At 41.3% G+C, this 19008-nt stretch overlaps 1 protein-coding gene across 5 annotated transcripts in view; it reads right to left on the bottom strand.

The window, feature by feature from the left end:
• The window catches only part of raraa (retinoic acid receptor, alpha a), a 170557-nt gene that overhangs the window by 95968 nt on the left and 55581 nt on the right, over positions 1 to 19008 (bottom strand). For 2 of the 5 annotated variants that reach the window (XM_053854140.1, XM_053854137.1), the window contains 2 exons: positions 14861 to 14980; positions 2696 to 2782 (listed from right to left, as the gene is read on the bottom strand). The gene's annotated coding sequence lies outside the window, so the exon portion shown is untranslated. Of the gene's footprint in view, positions 1 to 2695; positions 2783 to 2842; positions 2976 to 14860; positions 14981 to 19008 lie in introns of those variants that run through there. The other 3 variants (XM_053854141.1, XM_053854139.1, XM_053854138.1) reach the window with 2 other exon arrangements.

Consider the following 19008-nt stretch of genomic DNA (forward strand, 5'->3'; position numbering starts at 1 on the left):
GCATCGACAGCAAGAGTGTGAAGGGCAAATAAGCTCAACACTCACAGCTGTGTGCATACGGAACAGTTGCACGGAGGTTTGTGGGTCAGTGCTAACCGAGATGCACACCACTGCGTTATTGTCATGCCATGACCTCTCTTTGACACGCACGTACTGTAATGCTATGTGTGTGATGCAAGTCACGACATTCATACACAAGAACTGCGAGATTAGAAAGTGATTTAGTCTCACGTACACATATACAGTGGACAGAGCATTAGCAAGGATCACAGGCTGCGATATGAGCATTACTGTGTTCCCTGATGGACACAACAGCTGGACGCCTGTGAAACAATTGATGAAATGTGTTAACAGCTGGAGATACATCCTCCTTACTCAGGAAGGTCACGACCACGGCATTCTGATACTGTGGGTGGGGCTGTGACAAAGGGATATCACACAAACAAAGAAATAGCTAATTTTCTCAAATGAAGAACACACTTTACTGGAAATTATTATTATTATTATTAATAATAATAATAATAATAATAATAATAATAATAATAATAATAATAAATATCTTGGCAAGGCAGCTATCTGAGCTCACTCTCAACCAGACAAAACACAGGGTAACTGAGGTCATACTGGACTAGCCAACTGTTATTAGAAAAAAAAAAATGTTGAGGCAGCCCCTTGCCACTGTTAAGAACAGCTCCAATTCAAAAATGGCAACAAAAACATTGTACTTATTCCATCTCTGGCAATCCAGTTTTGGACACAGGGTAAGAAATTGGGCTTTGTATTGGGAGGTATCATGCGAAACGATATGCAACCCAATACAGGAGTGGTGATATGATGCATTATATGGTACATTTCAGCAAAAATACTGATACAACAGAGCGCCATCAAGTATCCAGATCTTTGAGTGTACCAATATTTTCTTACACCTCCAGACAGAAGCACTACAGTCAATCAGGCTAGCAGCAAAACTCTGATGCTCCCAACTAATGTCAGACAGAACAACAGGAAGCATGGAAGAAGGCGTGGACATGAGATGGGTGAGATTAAGGGAACTGTATCAATCAAAGTGTGTGTTCAGAGGGGGTTCACACACCTGTGTATTCGTCTGAGGCCGAGGCAATTGATTTGAGTGTTTCTCGGAGATGTCCTGAGGCGCTCAGCAGATGACTATTGATTGGTTAATTGATTGATCGGCACCAGGCCAACAATGACTCAACAACACCATCACTCTTCCAACAGGACTACATCTAAAGCCCTCTCTTCGCTGCACCCTTAAAAAATACATTACAATTTATTTTTCACAGTAAATGTCCAATTTATTCAACAGAAACTGCAGATAATCCTCTTTATCCCCTCAAGCGGGAAACAATGCCACCCAAGGGAAAGCTTTCCTTCCAATATTACCATACTGGATTATCTGGATGCATCAACTTCACAACGTTGTCGGCTTAAAATAGTCGGTTTGCAGCTCTTTACGGTTGTCACATGAAAAGACAGACAGCACTTCAGTGGAATGTGTAACTTTGTAACCATATATGACGTTACAGGCACAAAACGCAGTATTCGACTGTTGGTAGACTCAAAAAACTGGCAGTCGTCATCGACCAAGAAAGTGGCATCCCTGGAAAGTGTATACAGTGTGATCAGATTGTTAATAAGTTCATGACAACTGTGAGTAGTTATTTCAGAATTAAAGCAAATTTAAAACTAGATCTGTCGTTTGGAATGCCTGTACATTAGTAATTTGATCACAGCTTTTATTCAGAATTTTGACAACAATACCCCAGCAGACATCTGCTTTGTACTTACAAAGGACTCAAACTAAAACGTGCCATAAAAGCACTAAAGGATCCAATAGCTGTGTTTTAACTGCGTTCATTTAGTTGTGCAGCGGGCCTCACCTACACGTCCTTGAGCACAACGCCAAACATCAACCTGCAGTGGATCAGAGCATCTGCTTAATGTCTTTGAATTAAAATGTAAATGAGATTTCAATGGTTTGGGTGAGACTTTGACGACGCCACCGCGCATCCTTTCTTGATGCCGTTTTCCCTCCTCTTCCAGCTCGGAGTACAATTCCAACATGGACGGTGAAAATTGACACGCTTGCACCCACAGCGGCAGTGGCACTTAGGAACAAGGATCCTGTCCCTTTTATGAACCATATAGACAATATGAGGGGTATTTCAATTAACAGACAATGGAATTACATGATATAATGACATATAGGAAGAGTTGACACGTGAGAATGAGACGATAACAGTATCCCTTTAATGGACAATAGGACTTAATAGGAATTGTGAAATTATGATGTAGGCAATATCTTAAGGGGTGAGTGACACCTCGGCGTGAAGCCGTTACATCTTAATGCACTGCTGCCACCAGGATGAATCAGCTCCGTGTATGTTGGGGGTGGGTTCAAACCATGTGGAGGCCACTAATGGCAGCCGCTGTCAGCCACACATTAACCTTGAGAACAGTAAGGGGACTGTGTTCGCCAGGCTGACCTCTGGTCCCCAGATACACACACATAGACATCCCTGTTACGTCCACATTTATGACTGAAGGGTGAGGTCAATGTGTTTGCCTGTCTATCCCTCTTCCTGTGTCTTATGAGCTCCATCAGTAGGATTAAATCAGTCCATCACACGCTGCTGTAACACCATATAGGCTGTTTGGGCTGTAGTGGACTCACCTAAGCCTTTCTTTCTGCCCCCAGGGTTAGGGTCCTTGTAGACCAATAATGGCGAATGCAGCTGCAGATATGGCTCAACGACTCCCCCTGGAAAAACAGAAAACATTAATAAGTTGTCAGGATTTAATTGAAATGTATCAGTTTTACCTCAATTTAATGAAGACATACATTCAAAATACAGAAACTCAAAATTGGCCAGAATGTTTCATAATGGCCTTCTCAGTCATGATCCCTCTGCAGTCTGGTTCATACTAGACTTCTGCTTCATGAAGCCTTCCTTGCTTCAGTTGGTAGAGAGACTGCACACACAAAACAAAATGTAACAAATATGAAAAATATGTTTGTATGTATCGATACCAGTTTTTTTTTCCAACACACATTGTATACGAGTACTTGCATTTGAGTACTCACCGATAAAGAGTACTTACACGATTACATATAAAAGTTTTTTTTTGTTTTTCCTGTACATGGGTGAGAGTCCCAAGCTTTCACTGCAGCACAAACTTGAATGTAACAAAATTGTCCTTAACAGACATTCAACAATTGTGTCCTGCCATAAATAGTATCAGTTTCGAGGTATTGGTGGCCATTTTATGAGTACAAGTACTCAAGGCCAGTATCGGACCAATGCATAGTACCAGTATTGGTATCAGTGCTTCCCTAACATCAAGTATGTTCCAGAGGGCTCAACGGTACACTGCAGTAAAGATCACAGTTTTCTTTTGTTACTTAGTTTCGGATGTTGTTTCTATCAGCTAGCAAATGCTGGGTTATTAAACCCAGAGTGTTGAATTGATTTATACCAGTTTTAAAGCACTTTGTTTTACGCTTATCCAATTTTGAATGCTACAACATGATTGATGGAATAACACACACAAAAAAACAGATGCTCAGAAAATGCTCTCATCATAAGCTTTCTGGAGTTCTGCAGAAACAAAAATAGATCAATAATCCTGTTTATAGAGTGAGTACTAAATCTTGTAAAATATTTTACAGATTTGTAATCTACACTCTGAATTCAAACATTATTGGGTGAGTAAGTTGCCAGCGCAAGCAGCTGCAGTGAGAACATTGTAAGCCCCCGTTCACCCGCGCTTGTGCCCTGGCATTATTTTCATAGTGTGCCAAAAGGAAAACAGGAAAAAGTGCCTTGACCTTGACCTACATCACTTCACAACAGCAATAGATCATTTAAATTGACAACCAAGGGCTATTATACAAGTGTTGACACTGTCGTACTTACTGGATATACTCAAAGAAGGAAGCTAAATGTAAACAATGTATAGAAATAATTAGGTAGGTACTCAAGTAGATGCCAGAATTATAACAACATATTTTAGATGTTACTTAAATCATTCAGTTTATTCCCTACCCTGGAGGAAATCAAGATATTTCATCATATATTTGAAAGCAATGTGTCATGTCCTGGTTTTACTCATTTGATTATCCTGATCAAAAGGTAAATATGAAGGTGTTTTCGACAGGAAAATGAACTGCTTCTAAGACACTAGATTCATTTCATAAGGACAGTTGGAATAAACAGCCTGGTATGGAACAATAAACAAAACGCTTTTCCTACACTTTATGGCTATGCCGTTCCCCACCCCATTTAAGTTAAAGCCATGTCCATTTTTAATCTAGTGTACTGTATTCAGAAATGCATCTGGTTACATTTACTGACAATGGTTCAGTAGGATGAAACAGGAGTTGGGCTGTAGTGGTAAAATTGTTTAACACATTAAAAGGAAGGATGAAAGGCAGACAAATGGAATCGATGCTGACTCTGGCATCTTGGTGGCAGCCTTAGAGAAGTGTTTGTGCGTGAGTTCTATCGAACAAGAAGGACAGTGTGTAGAGGTATGAGTCGGCAGGCCAAACACTCATGTGTTTTGAGTCAACTTTCACTGGCAGTAAGAGCCACAACACAGACAGGACAAATGGTGAGAGACAGAAGAATAGCAGGTGAACAAAGAAGCATTTTTACAGTAAAATTGTTGGGCTGCGTCGGCAGCCAGAAACACAGCAGTGACCTATTTTTCATACCACAAACATGAATGAGAACAATGAGGACAATCATTGTCTGTGTGCATTTCAGAGAGGTTTAGTGAAGGCACTCAAAGCCAATAAGACCATTTGAATTCAATGTTCTCACATAGAATGGTTTTGTGTGTTGAACACATGTGCTTAGCGCTCACAAAGAAACCAGTGTCAGTTGTGGCTGACCATCACTCCTGGAAAAATCTCACCAAAGGATGTCCAAAAGTTGAATGCTTTGAATTAGGAAGGACGGGGCGCCTCATATGTCCGATGCCCCGAACACTTACAAAGAAAGAAAAAAAAAGAAAATAATTTTTGTGTCGTTTTATTTTAAGAATAACATTTAAAATGGGTTAAAAATGCAATAAATCTCTGCTCAAAATGTGTTATGTCACTTGGTATCATTGAAGAAAGGAATATCTTCAGATGAAATGTATTGCGACACTTCCCTCAAAATGGAGCGTGACGTACATGAGTCGAGCCTGCCAAAAGAAGCATTGATAAGTCCTCGCTTATCTTACACTTCTTGCAACAGCCAAGATAACGTCCTCTGCTGCTTTATCAAGCATGCTTATCACTAGTTGAGTCGGATGTAAATATTCAAATGCATGAGCTGCTCACGCAAGGCATCCTGAGGAACCCAGCTACCACGGCACAAAAACTGACTGAGTTGCCTACTTATTTACTCAAACAGTCAAGCTTGGGTGTTGAAAGCTAAAAGATATTTCTGCATTTGAGTTTAATGTGATTTATAGTGTGACTGTCACGCTCATAGCAGAGGGTTTTCAGCATGCAGTGAACAGTGAAATGTGGATTTATAAAGTCAAAATTAACATATTAATGAAGTGAATTGCAATGCTAGCATTATTTTTATACGGAAAACAACGTAGGTTGAGAAAACAAACACCACTGCTTCTCATCAGCAAAATCAGTAAGGGTATCACAAAAGTCAATGCAGAAACATGTCGAGTTATAACATACAGGCTGGAATTTAAAACTTAATTTCATGTTGTCTCAAATTGAGTTTCAGTCATTATCTCTTTAGCAGCAAAGCTCTAATTGCTAGAAGACTTTGACTGCCGTCGGGTGTGTCGAGATGGTGCAAAAAGCTTTTAAAGTGCCAACATTTGTGCATGAGTGGCCAGAACATTGTGCGCAGCACCGCCTCACCTCGTTGGTGCCTCAAGACTACAGTCCCTGCTCTACTGAGCTGCTGCGCTCAGCCTGGAGGGATATTTTTAGAAAGCCATTGACAATATCACATCCCCAAACGGGTGTAATCGTATTATGCTGAAGGTACTAAAAGCCTTGAGTTGGGAAGGCACGTCACCGAAGAAAACAAGCTGGGAAGAAGTAGCGCCGTTCCCAGAGAGTCCTTGAGGACAAGAGGCTTAGAGAAGCTTAGAAGCAGGGTGGGAGGAGTGGAAGAAGAAGGACATGCATACTAAGTCAGCACATGTGAAAAACCTCAAGAGGAGGACGCGGGAATGATAAGAAGGTGGGATGACTCCAGAAATGACAAAGCAGTGGCAATGAATTTGCAATCAGAGACATTGTTGGAGGGTGTGGTTGGAGTCTGGACAGTTTTGGGGATCAGCATCTCCACAGGTTGGAGTAGGCCATGACAGTGACAGATGAAGGAGTGAACTTTAATCAGAATGGTGCCGGAAGCACTTTCAGGGAGGTAAACAGGTTAATCAGTCAAGCCCTCCTTTCATCCTCCCTCTCATTCTCCTATACTCCTACCTCAGCACATGACCATTTCTGACATTGGCACACCATTATTCTCTTTCCCATCAACACGGCGCTCGACTTCTCCCCTCCTGCATCGTTCATTTTCAACACACCTTTATTCACAACCAGTCAGCGGGGCGCAAACAGCCCACACTATCAGCTACAAGTGACCAACATATGCAGGGCAAATCACAGAGCACCATCAGCCCATTCCACGTCTTATGGCTTCATCCACTGTGATATTACGAGGCAGGGGAATATCATTGGGAAAAGATAAAACTACTCAGAGGCTCCTGGTGTTTTTCATTACTGCCTCTCTATTTGGCCGCATCATTTCGGATCACTGTGTCTCCAAACAAATGACGTAGAAACAAAAACACTGCAAAGCAATGGCAGGGAAAGAGACATTATCCATGGCATCCTGTGTTTCAACATTTTATTTATAAAACTGGCCAACGTTTGGGTGAAAACCTAAGGGCATCCGAGCCAATGTAGTGTGCACTAAGAAGAAACAAATCTAAGAATTATGAAGCCGAGAAAAGGCGTGTTTTGTTTGTATCAAGCTACGCACATCTTTGCTGCAGTGCATTTATGAAGCAACTGCAGAATCCGGGCCACATGAATGGAATGTGCACGGAACTCATTCTTACTACAAGTGTAACTAACTATGTCACTCACAGAGCATGTCTGAAATGGGAACATAGAGCAGTATAGAAAAGAAAAAAGCTTGTCTATCGTTGATGTGAGTGGCTTTTTTGTACACAATCGAGCACATGTATGCATGAAACTAGTGATGGACCGTATCTAATCGCAACATTTCAACGACGTCAGACTCTGGGGGGCTTTCCAAGAGTGTAAAGGTCAGGCAGATTGTCATCGTCATGTGACAGTGTATTTGTGGGTGACAAGCCGTTTTAATGTGATAGACTGTGGCTGTTGTAATGTACCAACAAAACCCACACTCATTCAGTTAATCTTCACATAAAGAGAAACTCTTCTAGCTCAAAATACTTGTGCGATAAGCACTTGTAGTCTCAGTGAATGTAGCGTTTCATACAGTCTCTATTACATTCATTTAGAAAAACATTTAGCATTTATTTCACGCCTGAGGAGCTTCATTAATTCATGCTAGGATGAAAAAAGTAGTTAATGAAATGATGACTGTGCTATAACATGTCTTCTTTGATTCATTAAAATAAACCATGTTCAGCACTTGTAATACACTTAATTTTACCCTTTCAAACAAAGGAAATAGCTACTACTGCAAAAACACAAAATGCAAACACTGTCACCACAAGCAGAAGAATGCTGAAAGTGATGACAGAATATAGTTAAATCTGAACCAGTGTTTCGTCCTTATCCATATGGATATAATGTAATGCATTACAATGAATGTATATTGGTTTTCAGTTCCAAAATGAAATGTGGTTAGATTGTTTGTCCTTGAGCAAGTGCAGCCTGTAAAACAACATGTACTTCAGAAACATTTGTGAAACTGCAGTTAAATAAAAAGCTAGCCTTAACTGTTTGACTCTATAGCTCTATATATATCTATATAGCTCTATATATATTACGTCTACTTACATTCACATCCACATGTTAGTCGTGTCTGTAGAGATATCTAAATTTGACATAATGTACCTGGTCAAATATGTTTTTTTACAGTCACAGGCCCTTCACTGATAGTGGCTGGAGACACCACTACTGGAGGTGCGCTGCGGAACATAGTTTTTTTCATAATGTGTGTCGTCCTCATTTCCCCACGACGTGGTTTATTTTTTTATTTTATTTTATTTTTTTTTTTAAACAAACCAATAATATCATGCTACTGACAAAAAAAATGTAGTTTGTAGATTAGTTACTAGCAAGCAACAGCAAATTGTAGCTATACGTGTTTTAAGTGCTTCAAACACTGCCCCTCACCTGTACCACAGATATATCTCTGTTAAGCCTCTGCATTGCCCTTAATAAGAATAATATCTACTATTTAAATGTTGACTGCAGTTACCAATTTCAGCATTTGTTTTCCATGAAAAATGTAATTTCCTTTTCACTCAGAAACACAATTAAAACCTCCATGAATACCAAGCAATCGACAGAAGGCTTATGTCCCTGTGGCAGGTCACTGAAGTTGACTGGGAGGGATGAAGAAAGTGAGTGTCACAGTGAAAATAGAAAGGAAAACAAAGAAGAGGAAATGACAATACAAGGAAAGAAAGACGGAGGTGGAAGGAGACAGTTATTAGCCCAGTTGTTCCGTTTCTCCGTAGATCTAGATAAATTTGTCCTGACAACGCAAGAGCCATTCAGACGAGACCTCCTGACCCGTGTTAGACGAACGCGGTCCAGACAAGGTCTAAAGGACGGAGAGTGAGCCAGAGCCAGCACAGACGTAAATACCCGCCAGAGGAATAAGGGAAAGGAAAAAAAAAAAGAGGCTGAAATGGAGTAAATGAAAAGAACAGATGAGGCGGATGGGATGACGCATGCATTGATTTCAGTGGACTGTCTGTGGGAAGCTTGAAACAAAATGAAGGGGTTATAGAGGAGTGGAGAAGATCAGGGACTTCTTCAAACACTAAATAAACAAGAGGAGACAGAAAAGGACATGTCAGAGACAGTAGCAGAAATGTGGAGGGCTCGAGATTGAACACAGATAGCAGATGAGAGCATGTTGTATTTTCCTCCATCTCAATTTGCACAAAACTTTCATTACCACCAATTTGGGCCAGAAGCCGTAGGCTGAACCATTACAAGAGCCCAGCATCCATCAGCCTAATCTCCCTCCCAGGCTGCTAAATTACAGCGTCCGCTTGCTTATTAAAATTTGTCGCTCCTCTTCCAACACCTAGCTATGCCTGAGATGAGACGGGGACCCACTCACAAATCAGGACCGAGGAAGACAGAGAGGAGGACGAAGCCAGAGAGCAGGAGGAGGAAAGAGAAATGTGCATTCCATACATGGCAAAGTGGGGCTCGATCATCTGGTTTGATTTATACACTCCTGTAGATCTGCCGTGGTTCTCGCTCAAGCATGAGCACGCACACACTTCCAGAAGAGCTCTACAGTTCCCTTTCTACACACACTCACACGTCCCAATTCATCCCATAAACACTCGCCACCACATGCCCAGATCCCAGCTTTGCATTCCTGTCAACACACACAGACACACACAGCAGCCTGGCAGGACACAGGGATTGCGAGTCGTCTGCACTCAATCAAACCACTGGCCAGATAAAATGTATGATGAATGGCGTAATTGCAGTCGGCGGCGACATGGTAATTCTGCGTTGCTCCGGGTTTGGTTAAGAGAACAGCAAAGCTCCTAAAAAATTAGCCTCCTGAATTTATTGTTATTACTGGCATTATGGAGCATCACGGTGCGATTCATCTTGCGCCAGTTACTTGCGCTCAAAACAAGATTTTCTTTTGAAAATTAGTATAAGAAAACACGTATAACTCACCATATGTTTTATCCAATGTTTCACGAGTCCTTAATGAAACTGTGGCGAAAGATAAGTAGAGAGTTTTTTCACAACTAAATTATTATCATGCTCAATTTTCCGCTGCACCTACAAGCATCTCTCCCTTGCTTTATAGCTATACTTCGCAGTACCAGTTGATGTAGGGTAGAAGCATTTACACAGCCCCATAGAGAATTCCTTTGACAGAAACAACACTCTTCTCCTCCTCCTGTGAACATGTAGTGCGGGATTTGCTCTCTCTATTCTCACAGTCCACGCCATCTGACGACCTTGATTTACTTCTCTATACTGCGGGCCGAGGATTAATCTTCCTTAATGCATCTTGACTTGTGGCACATGAGAAGATGAGCTCAATTAGAGAGACTTGTGGTGTTGTTTTAACAGACGTTCTGGCGTAAAAAGAAGGAGAAGGTATTGAAGACGAATTATCCAACAAGATATCTAATCACATCAGGCTGGAAAAAAAAAACATGAAATGTTAATTTTGTCCTCACTTAAACTCATCTTCAGAATGGGCCAAGATATTTCCAGGTCAGAGAAAAGTTGTAATCCCGGCCTCCGGTCCTTAACAAGGTTAGATGAGGTCTTGAGAATAACCAAGACTCCAGCCATCCGTGTCTGACGGCATCACTAATGTGCTCTGGTTTTCTGTGTTTCACTTTAATGACAGAATAAACTACCAAGTGATAAGGTAGGTGTGCCGTCGTGGTTTGGCAGATGAGAGATTCAGAAGGCTAAAAGTGTCGCAATGCATGAAATTATAGTCTTATACACAACAACCCCTGAAGGCTTGTTTAAATAGCTCAATATACTAATAGCTAAAGGCAAAGGCATACAGTGGGTGTTTAGCTTCAAACAGGCCCACTGTCTATGATAGTATACAAAAAAAATATCTGACTTGTGCTCTGTGATGTGTGAAGTTTGCAGGCCAGTATTTCCGGTTATACTTACCCACTTGCTATGTATCTAGGCATATTTAAGAATTTGTAATGCCCTGAATTCCAGACTATAGTACGGAGCAGAATATTAGCTGCACCCACTGAGAAAGAAAATAGATCTTGTTGCACACAAGCCGCACTGGTCTATAAGCCGCGGGTGCCATGGTGCTGTCTGCGCTGTAGATACTGTAGGTCAGTGGTGCTATCGGCTTAAAAATGCATGAGTATCACTTCTAAACTAGTTTTGAAAATGGAATCCAGCATCGAGACTGAGTCATGAAACAAACTCAACAATGTTCTGAACTTGAATCATGAATTCCTCATACCTGGGAATAATACGATCAATCGGTCACCGATCATGATCGGCCGATATCAGCGTGATCGGTGAATGCTGATCACTACCTGTCATGGCAGATCACAAAAACCGATCACATATGACAGCCATGACGAAGCCCCGCTGCTGTGATGCATCCACTCCTCCCTCTCTGCCTGCTGCTCACTCTGCAGCAGTATGTCAGCAGTGGAGGTTCTTTCAATCTGTCATTTAAGGTTTGCATCCTGCAGCACATGCACAAGAGAATGCTGTGCAGGGAAGCGGGTTAAAATTAAGTCAAATAAAACGCCAATGGAATATGGCAGTTTTCAGGACTCATGAATGTAAGACCACTGGCTCCTCAGCAGCAGGCTGTTAGCAGAGTTAACGCTTAGCAACATCCGCCGGTCAGAGCGTGACATTCGGAGGGCTAAGCAAATTGCCCAAAGAATAACTATTAATTTCACCAAGCTAGAGCCTTTATCAGGTGTCGTTTACGTGAAGACGGAAACAACAGACTCCATCTGCGTTTATGAGTTGAGTGCAGAGTTTGTTAGCCGCCTGAATCTGAAACATTTGAAAACGTCCGGAGTGGAAGCTTTCATAAATGCACTGCTCTCTGTCTCGGAGTCCCGCAACAAGCGGCCAGTATGTAAATATTTCACAGACTTAGCAGTCTCAAGAGCTTCACCAAACTGCAACATCTCACATCGAGAGGTATATGAAAACGTGTCTGCATTAAAAGTATTTAATGATTCATTTTTTTAACACAATGTACACAGAAAGTGTCATCATTTTGATTACCATCCATGTGATCCGTATCGGTGATCGGCAGCAAAAGTTTTGATCATCAAAATGCACAGTTTTTGACCGCGTGTCCGAAGTTCCGACAAGACAACCGGTCTCAGCTGCTGCTTCTCATCTCCAATCCTCCAGGAGATCGGCTCTGATGGTGGAGATGCATTTTGCGCTTTAAGTTGAAAAAAATGCCTGTGATTTCATCGGCTGATGTGACAAAGCTCAATCTTTTGGCAGCATGACGCTCTTTAGCCTGTAAAAAGCCATATATTAGCCGCGTCGTTGTGTAAGCCACAGTGCCTTTATTCAACAGTATTCGATAAGCATTTTGACCTGGGTTTGGAACCAACAGACTCAAGTGCTTTGTTCAACATAATTATTCAATAGTATTAATTATTTATACTCGTTTTCTTCATTTAAATTGTTCAATTAACCCAGTGGAATGTATAGCTTTGTTTAACAGATACACGGCTAACATTTAAAGTATTAGCCTTAGATAAACCAAACAAGAAAACATCCCAAAATTCAGCCATGTACACAAACAAAACCACCACAAGGGAAAGTACACTGTGGTTCTTTCAGAGCGTGTCCAGTGTCAACATACTGACAAGGTACCAGCACAGGGAAAACCACAAATGTAGGAAGAGAGCCAAGTGTGGTCTCAGACCCAGCCGGCTCCTTTAAATAGAGCAAAACACAGCAGTTGCCTGTCCTGCAAGTTTTATTAACATAGCATCAGGAATATTTTAAGACTTGAAGGAAGAAAATAACAAACGAAAAAGAAAAAACTATAAAAAGAACTTCACTAACTTCATGACAATAATACAGTTGTGTACGACAACGAATGAATGAAAATTCAGTACAATACTCTTAACTAGGGATGAGTGTGTACCTCAGTTCACAGGGCACAAAATAATAGACTAGGATAGAATGATATTGAATAGAACATGAGATGGCTATTCAAAATGCATATTCACTTTAGATGTTCCTTTATTATTGTTAAGGAGAAAGACACTGGTGATATTAACATGGACCCTTACTATGAAATTTACCAGAGGCTTTTCTCACATATAATTATTTAGATTAGACGCCTTTGTCCTTCCCACAATCAGGAAATTGGTTGTTACGGCAGCTTAGCAACATTAATGACTCAAAAGATAAAAGATAAATCAGTTTTGCAGAGGTGGAACCAATGGTGGCTAATAGGAGGTTCATTTAATTTAACTTTTTTGAACGATAACATAGCAGGACTTTTGTTGGACATCACACTTGAGACCGCCTATACTCAGTATATAGAGTCTACGTTTACATGATGAGCGGCTCAGCAAGTAATGTATGACGTCATTGTAGTAACTTTGCCTGGTCGCTGAGTGTATTTTTGGGGAAGTCAGAAAAAAATAACACTGTGCATGTGCCACTGAACCCAGCGCCCCACGCATGTCCTTGATATGGCAATGACCTTAACTAGACTGTCACCTACTGACTGCAAACAATTCAACAGACACCATGAATCCCATCAAATACTGTAGATCACCACTGAACAGTACAGCGAGGTACCAGTAGCCCAAGCTTTCATACAGACTTGCTTTGGCGATCAATACTTGTGTTCATCAAAAATAAAAAATCTAAAGCATTGTTCTCTCACGTGACTCAGTTTAAAGTCATCGTATGAATTGTGAAACGTTATGCCATAACCTACTGCAGGATGTATGAGACTGAGCCCTTCCTACCTGAGGTGGAGTGTCAACACTTTTATCGCATATTTCCAGAGCATTAAGATGAATGCATAGCAGCCACAGCACGATCAATGCCTACTGCGACAAATCTGACTTTGTCGCCGAAGGTTTCGGAATCAGGGGCAGACAGAGCAGTCACAGTGTAAACAACACTTCCATGTAGAGTTCCGTGTAAATGGAGGTTCGAAACACTGGATGTGAGTTTAGTTTAGTTTAGCATTCAGGATGTGAACACATTAGTCAGTTCAGTGCATGGTGTGTGATGGGATAATTCTCTCATCTCGCACAGGAAGTTTAATAAACAAATAATGTAGTCTCTTAGCAGGTTCATGGCATTTTCATGTTGGCACCTACCATCATATCCTACTCGGTGTAAACCTACAAGAGTGAAAGTGACTCTTTTTTTAGCAAAGTCTCATATTCACAATACATGTCCCTACAGGTCACAATAGATAACTCACAGTATAATATGACGAAATATGGTCACAGGTCGTAGCAGGTCTTGATACCCGTGCACTGAAAACATACATCTAAATAAAGCTGGGATTAAAAAAAAAATAACCCTACTTCCATTCCAACTAACTTCCATTCTCAGCCAAGTGTCATGGGCCCATCGTTGACACTGAGGGAGGAGCCTGCCAACCCAACAACCTATATGAATCGATAACCTCTCTTCTACATTCACCCAATGAACTGTATTGGTGAGTACCAGTCACATCATCTCAGATGGAAAGAAGTAAGGGATTGTATTCCCTTGTCATTTTTCATACGGTAGTTTACAGTACAGTTTACAGTTTACCGTAGTTATCAGAATCATATTTTGATTGCTGTCAATATCATTGTCTCAATTGTCACTGTAATTACTGCTGTTAGTTTATTTAGACATTACAGTATGGTTATTATGTTGTTCTTACTCCCGATGCTTTGATTTTTGTCATTTTCAGGGCAACTTTCACTTTTAATGTCTTTCATACTGTAATGTAACTAGGTCAAAGAGCTGTGTTTATTGTTGAAGTAAAAAAATGCATTTTATTGCCGTCACTTTTATCTTGGTTTGAATCGTCTCAGCATAGATATGTTTGATCTAGTGGTGCTGTGCAGCTGAATGAAAAAGGAAGACTACCTCTGTGGGTCGCCGTGTGCTCTGTTGCTCAGACTGATTGAGTGGTGATCCCTCTGGCCAACTGGGCATCCAGCTGGTGGACTGCCCACATCGATCGCTCGAGGAGAATCTTTTTTCCCCCTGTTTCGCAGATCGAAAAAGAGATGGAGAGGAGAGATGAAGGGAAGTGAGTGGCGTAAAAATAGAGAGAAATGTGAGAACAGTGAAGCAGGGGAGAGAGAAAACAGAGATGGGAACATTAGCGTAAATGAAAGTTTATTAGCAGCATCAGTCAGTCAGATGCGGTGGAGGTTTTGCCCCGGGCCTTCCATCTTTTCTCTATTTCCACCCCCCTCCACCATGCTTGTGTGTGTTTATAAGGGGAGGGGTAGGCATGACGGGAAAACATTAGCTTGTTGGCAAGCTGCCTGTACACCAGCCAGTAATTGGCTCTGGTAATAGTCATGTCCAGACAAATGGCGTTGGTCCTAACCATGTTACGACTTCTCCCCTTGTATTCACAACACTGGGACTATTCAGGCACCGCATGGTATCACAAAATATTGCTGACATTTCAGTCTTTTTTTTTTTTTTTTTTTATACAAAGCATCACGCCTATATGTTTTGTAAAAGGAGGCAGTGATAAGGAGGGAGAAGACGGCAGCTGAAGCTATTCTCACCCCAAGGGACAGACTGTCATCGGGCTGGTGTCCTCCAAACAAGTGACAGAAAGGAGATGGAGAGGGAGACAGAAGAGAGGAGGTTGGAATATGAAGTGGGGGTGGGGAAACGACTAGAGAGACGGAATAAGAGGATAACTTCCATTTTTCTTTCGTCCCTCCCTCTGCTCTGCATCATTTGCCGTCTGTCTGACAGCAAGCTGAGCCACTAATGTCCATTGTGTCTGGACCGAACGCAAGTGTGAGTTTGTGGACTGTAGTATTCTGTGTTTCCAGGCACAAGTAGAATAAAGGGAACATTTGAATACTTGACGATACCAAGGTGAAACCTATTTACAACACGAGAGACACTCAAATGAGAACGGGCGACAGGGTGGAAAGGATGGACATCCTCACCCATACTGTAAGAAGATCTTGACATCATCAATCTATTTAATCAGAATACAAATAATACTATAAACCAATAGTACTTCTCCAAACCTTACAGTCCACCACTCATAGTTTGGAATTATCCTCAGAACAGGTTTGCATGAGTTTACCACTTGTCATCACAATATGTCTTGCAGAGCTAGTGAGCCTTGCCAGCAACAATTACCATCATGCATGGACGTGAATTTTCAGAGATTTAATGTATCCTTATGGTCACCTAAGGTCTTTGAACTTGGGCTACTACCAGGGCTATCGCTAAATGATAATGTGACTGATCAGAATAAGCTTATGCTGATAAAAATGCAATGACAATGCAACAACTGTAACAGAAAATGCAGTCATCACGCCCCTCCTTATTTCCCCACACCATTTAGCCCCTTAATTCACTAGCATAACTGTGGCTAAAACATAGAGCAACAGTAGTGCCAGTGGGCTCTGTCAGCCAGGATTCATTTTAGTTTCCACCCCATCACTTAGGACTAACTCATGCCGTCCTCAAGTTTGGTCACAAAAACACAAGTCTGGAATCAGGAATTTGATTAATTGTGAAGCTCTAATGTCAACTTAACTTTTGATTTGGTCAAATATAATATGACAACCAGCATTTTTGAGATGATTAAATTTAGCAAGAAAGTACCAATGTTGAGTTTTGAAGAAACTAATTTACTTAAAGAATGCTCGTATTTCAATTAAAATTTAATGAAACTACTGTCATTTCATGATAAAATATGAGAAAGACTCGCATCTGTAAAGTGCATGTTGACGTAAGTTGCAAGGACATCTCTGGGCAGATGCATCTTCAGATAAGTAATGATACCAGGGCTATATATATATAGCAATATAGCTAACACTAGTGTAATGTTGTGTTAGTATGTCACAGTCATTGGTGCGCTGAGTAATTCAGATAACAATTCACTGAGTACTGCATCTACCAAGCACCGCTATAAGGGGTGATTGGCATATAGGCCCTACTGCAACCTCTTGTTTAGACTGGTAGTGAGCAGTTGAGCATGTTTCTCCACTTATCCATGATATTTTCACCAGTATAATTTTTATATTGTCATCAAAGATCATTTGCTGGTCCAAATAAGAGCTAAGGATGTAGCGTTAATGTTCCATTCAGCGGGCAGTTGTTGTCAAGATGGCTGCTGTAACTCACATCCTGCAATATGACATATATATGTAGATTTATTTCCTGTTTCAATTATTATACACCAGAACCTCGTCATTTTGTTGGCTCATTTTGTCTTTGCATTATTGTCATCAATCTTGTAAATTTGTTCTGATCCTGAACAGCACATCTTCACAAAAAAACATTTGAGCAGGGATGTCCGACTATCACCATAAATCATCATACCCAATAGTAGTTTTATCATCGGTTCATAAACCAATATTCAAAACAGTTGTGGGTTGCCTGTAGATTTTTACTTACTTGCAACTGTGTGTCCGTATGTGTGTGCGGGTTTGTGTGTCTTTTCAGCCCCACAGTCATCTAGCTATCATCTCCCGCCAGACAGGCCCCAACAATCCGACCCAGCTGGATAATGAGATCCATTATGATTTACGTGCCATGAGGACAGCCAGACAGAACAAAGACGTACACACACACACACACACACACACACACACACACACACACACACACACACACACCATTTGGTGTACATGTCAGCGTGTGTGTATGCATGCTCTATCTTTCACTGTATGTGCTGATGTGTGCTGCCATTGGCTCGTATTTCAGAATTTCCATTGTAAGGGTGTGTGTGTGTGTCAGAGAGTGAGAGAGAGTGAAAGAGACCGCTTCGTTTTTTGCCCGCGGGGCTTTCTGCATTTGCTACTGATTCTGTTTGCAATTTGAGAAGTGAGCCCATCTCTCTCTTTTTTCCACTCTCACAAGCACTATCACAGTTCTCCTTCTCGTCTTCTTGCTTGGCTCTCTTTCACCAAAAAAAGCAGACTCATAGAGAGATTGAGCGTCAGCTTGCTCTCTCCGTCTCCATCCCACTTTCAATGCCTCGCAGGCAGAAAGTGAAAGGTGATTACAGTTGTGTTCTGCATCCAAAAAAACAGGAGACTGCTCAGTCTCTCTAAGATTAGCATCACTGCGCAGCTCTGTTTCTTGTGAGACATGTGTAATGAGATATTTTGTAAGTGTGTTCTGGGATTTGATCCCATAGAGCCGAAGCAGCTGTCAGACATATTTGGAAAAGTAGCAACTTCTTGCTTCATTTCATTTGTTGGGAGTGTTCAGGGAAAGAGATTGAAGGACAGCAGGCAAGATTTTATCAAACACAGAGCGTCAGGACTGTGGACTGATGACGATCAGATTTCCCTTCTCCACAACAAGGTTCAGGTTATGGAGCTCTTTTTGTAATTTCATGTTTCATTTTACAGCTAAAGATGGCCCAAGTTCCATTGTGAGCCAGTTCATCTGTGTGGGATGGGGACTCGAGTCTGCAGGCACTTAAAATACACCTTTTAGTGACTTGAGACTGGACTTGGACTCAAGGACAAAAGACTCTGACTCGTAGTCCATGCAAAACATAAAAAATAAAGGCCCAGTTTTTCTCAGCAGGACGGCCTAAAGGTGTGATTATTATTGCCTGTATAACGCCCTACTCGTAGTGTCATCACACTGGCTTCCATAAAAAGGGGGTTTCCGCCAATTTCACCAAATATGATCGAAATTCACTAATTCTCGACCCTTTTGCAGCCGTAGCTTGGACGCCATACTTGTTTACCGACGTGGTTATCCACATCTTGTGAGTTGCCACACTCGCAGCATGGAAGCATGCTGTTATTGATGAGATGCCTGACACTGATGACAGGCGGAAACCGCAGATAAGTTCCCAACTTTAAAGAATTGTTTACAAAACCAACTCATAGCTTTTAAATGGGAGGAGTACTTTGGCATTCCTCTTGGACACAAAGCTATGCGAGTAAAACAGTTAAACAGGGATCAAAATTCACGTGGTTCTATTTATTTAATCAAGAGGAAAGCCTTATATTTATATTTATATGTGTGAAAGTTTAGAAAACAAAGCTGATACAACTGTATGC

Source organism: Synchiropus splendidus, chromosome 1, assembly GCF_027744825.2.
Source record: "Synchiropus splendidus isolate RoL2022-P1 chromosome 1, RoL_Sspl_1.0, whole genome shotgun sequence".
In the NCBI taxonomy this organism is placed as follows: domain Eukaryota; kingdom Metazoa; phylum Chordata; class Actinopteri; order Syngnathiformes; family Callionymidae; genus Synchiropus; species Synchiropus splendidus.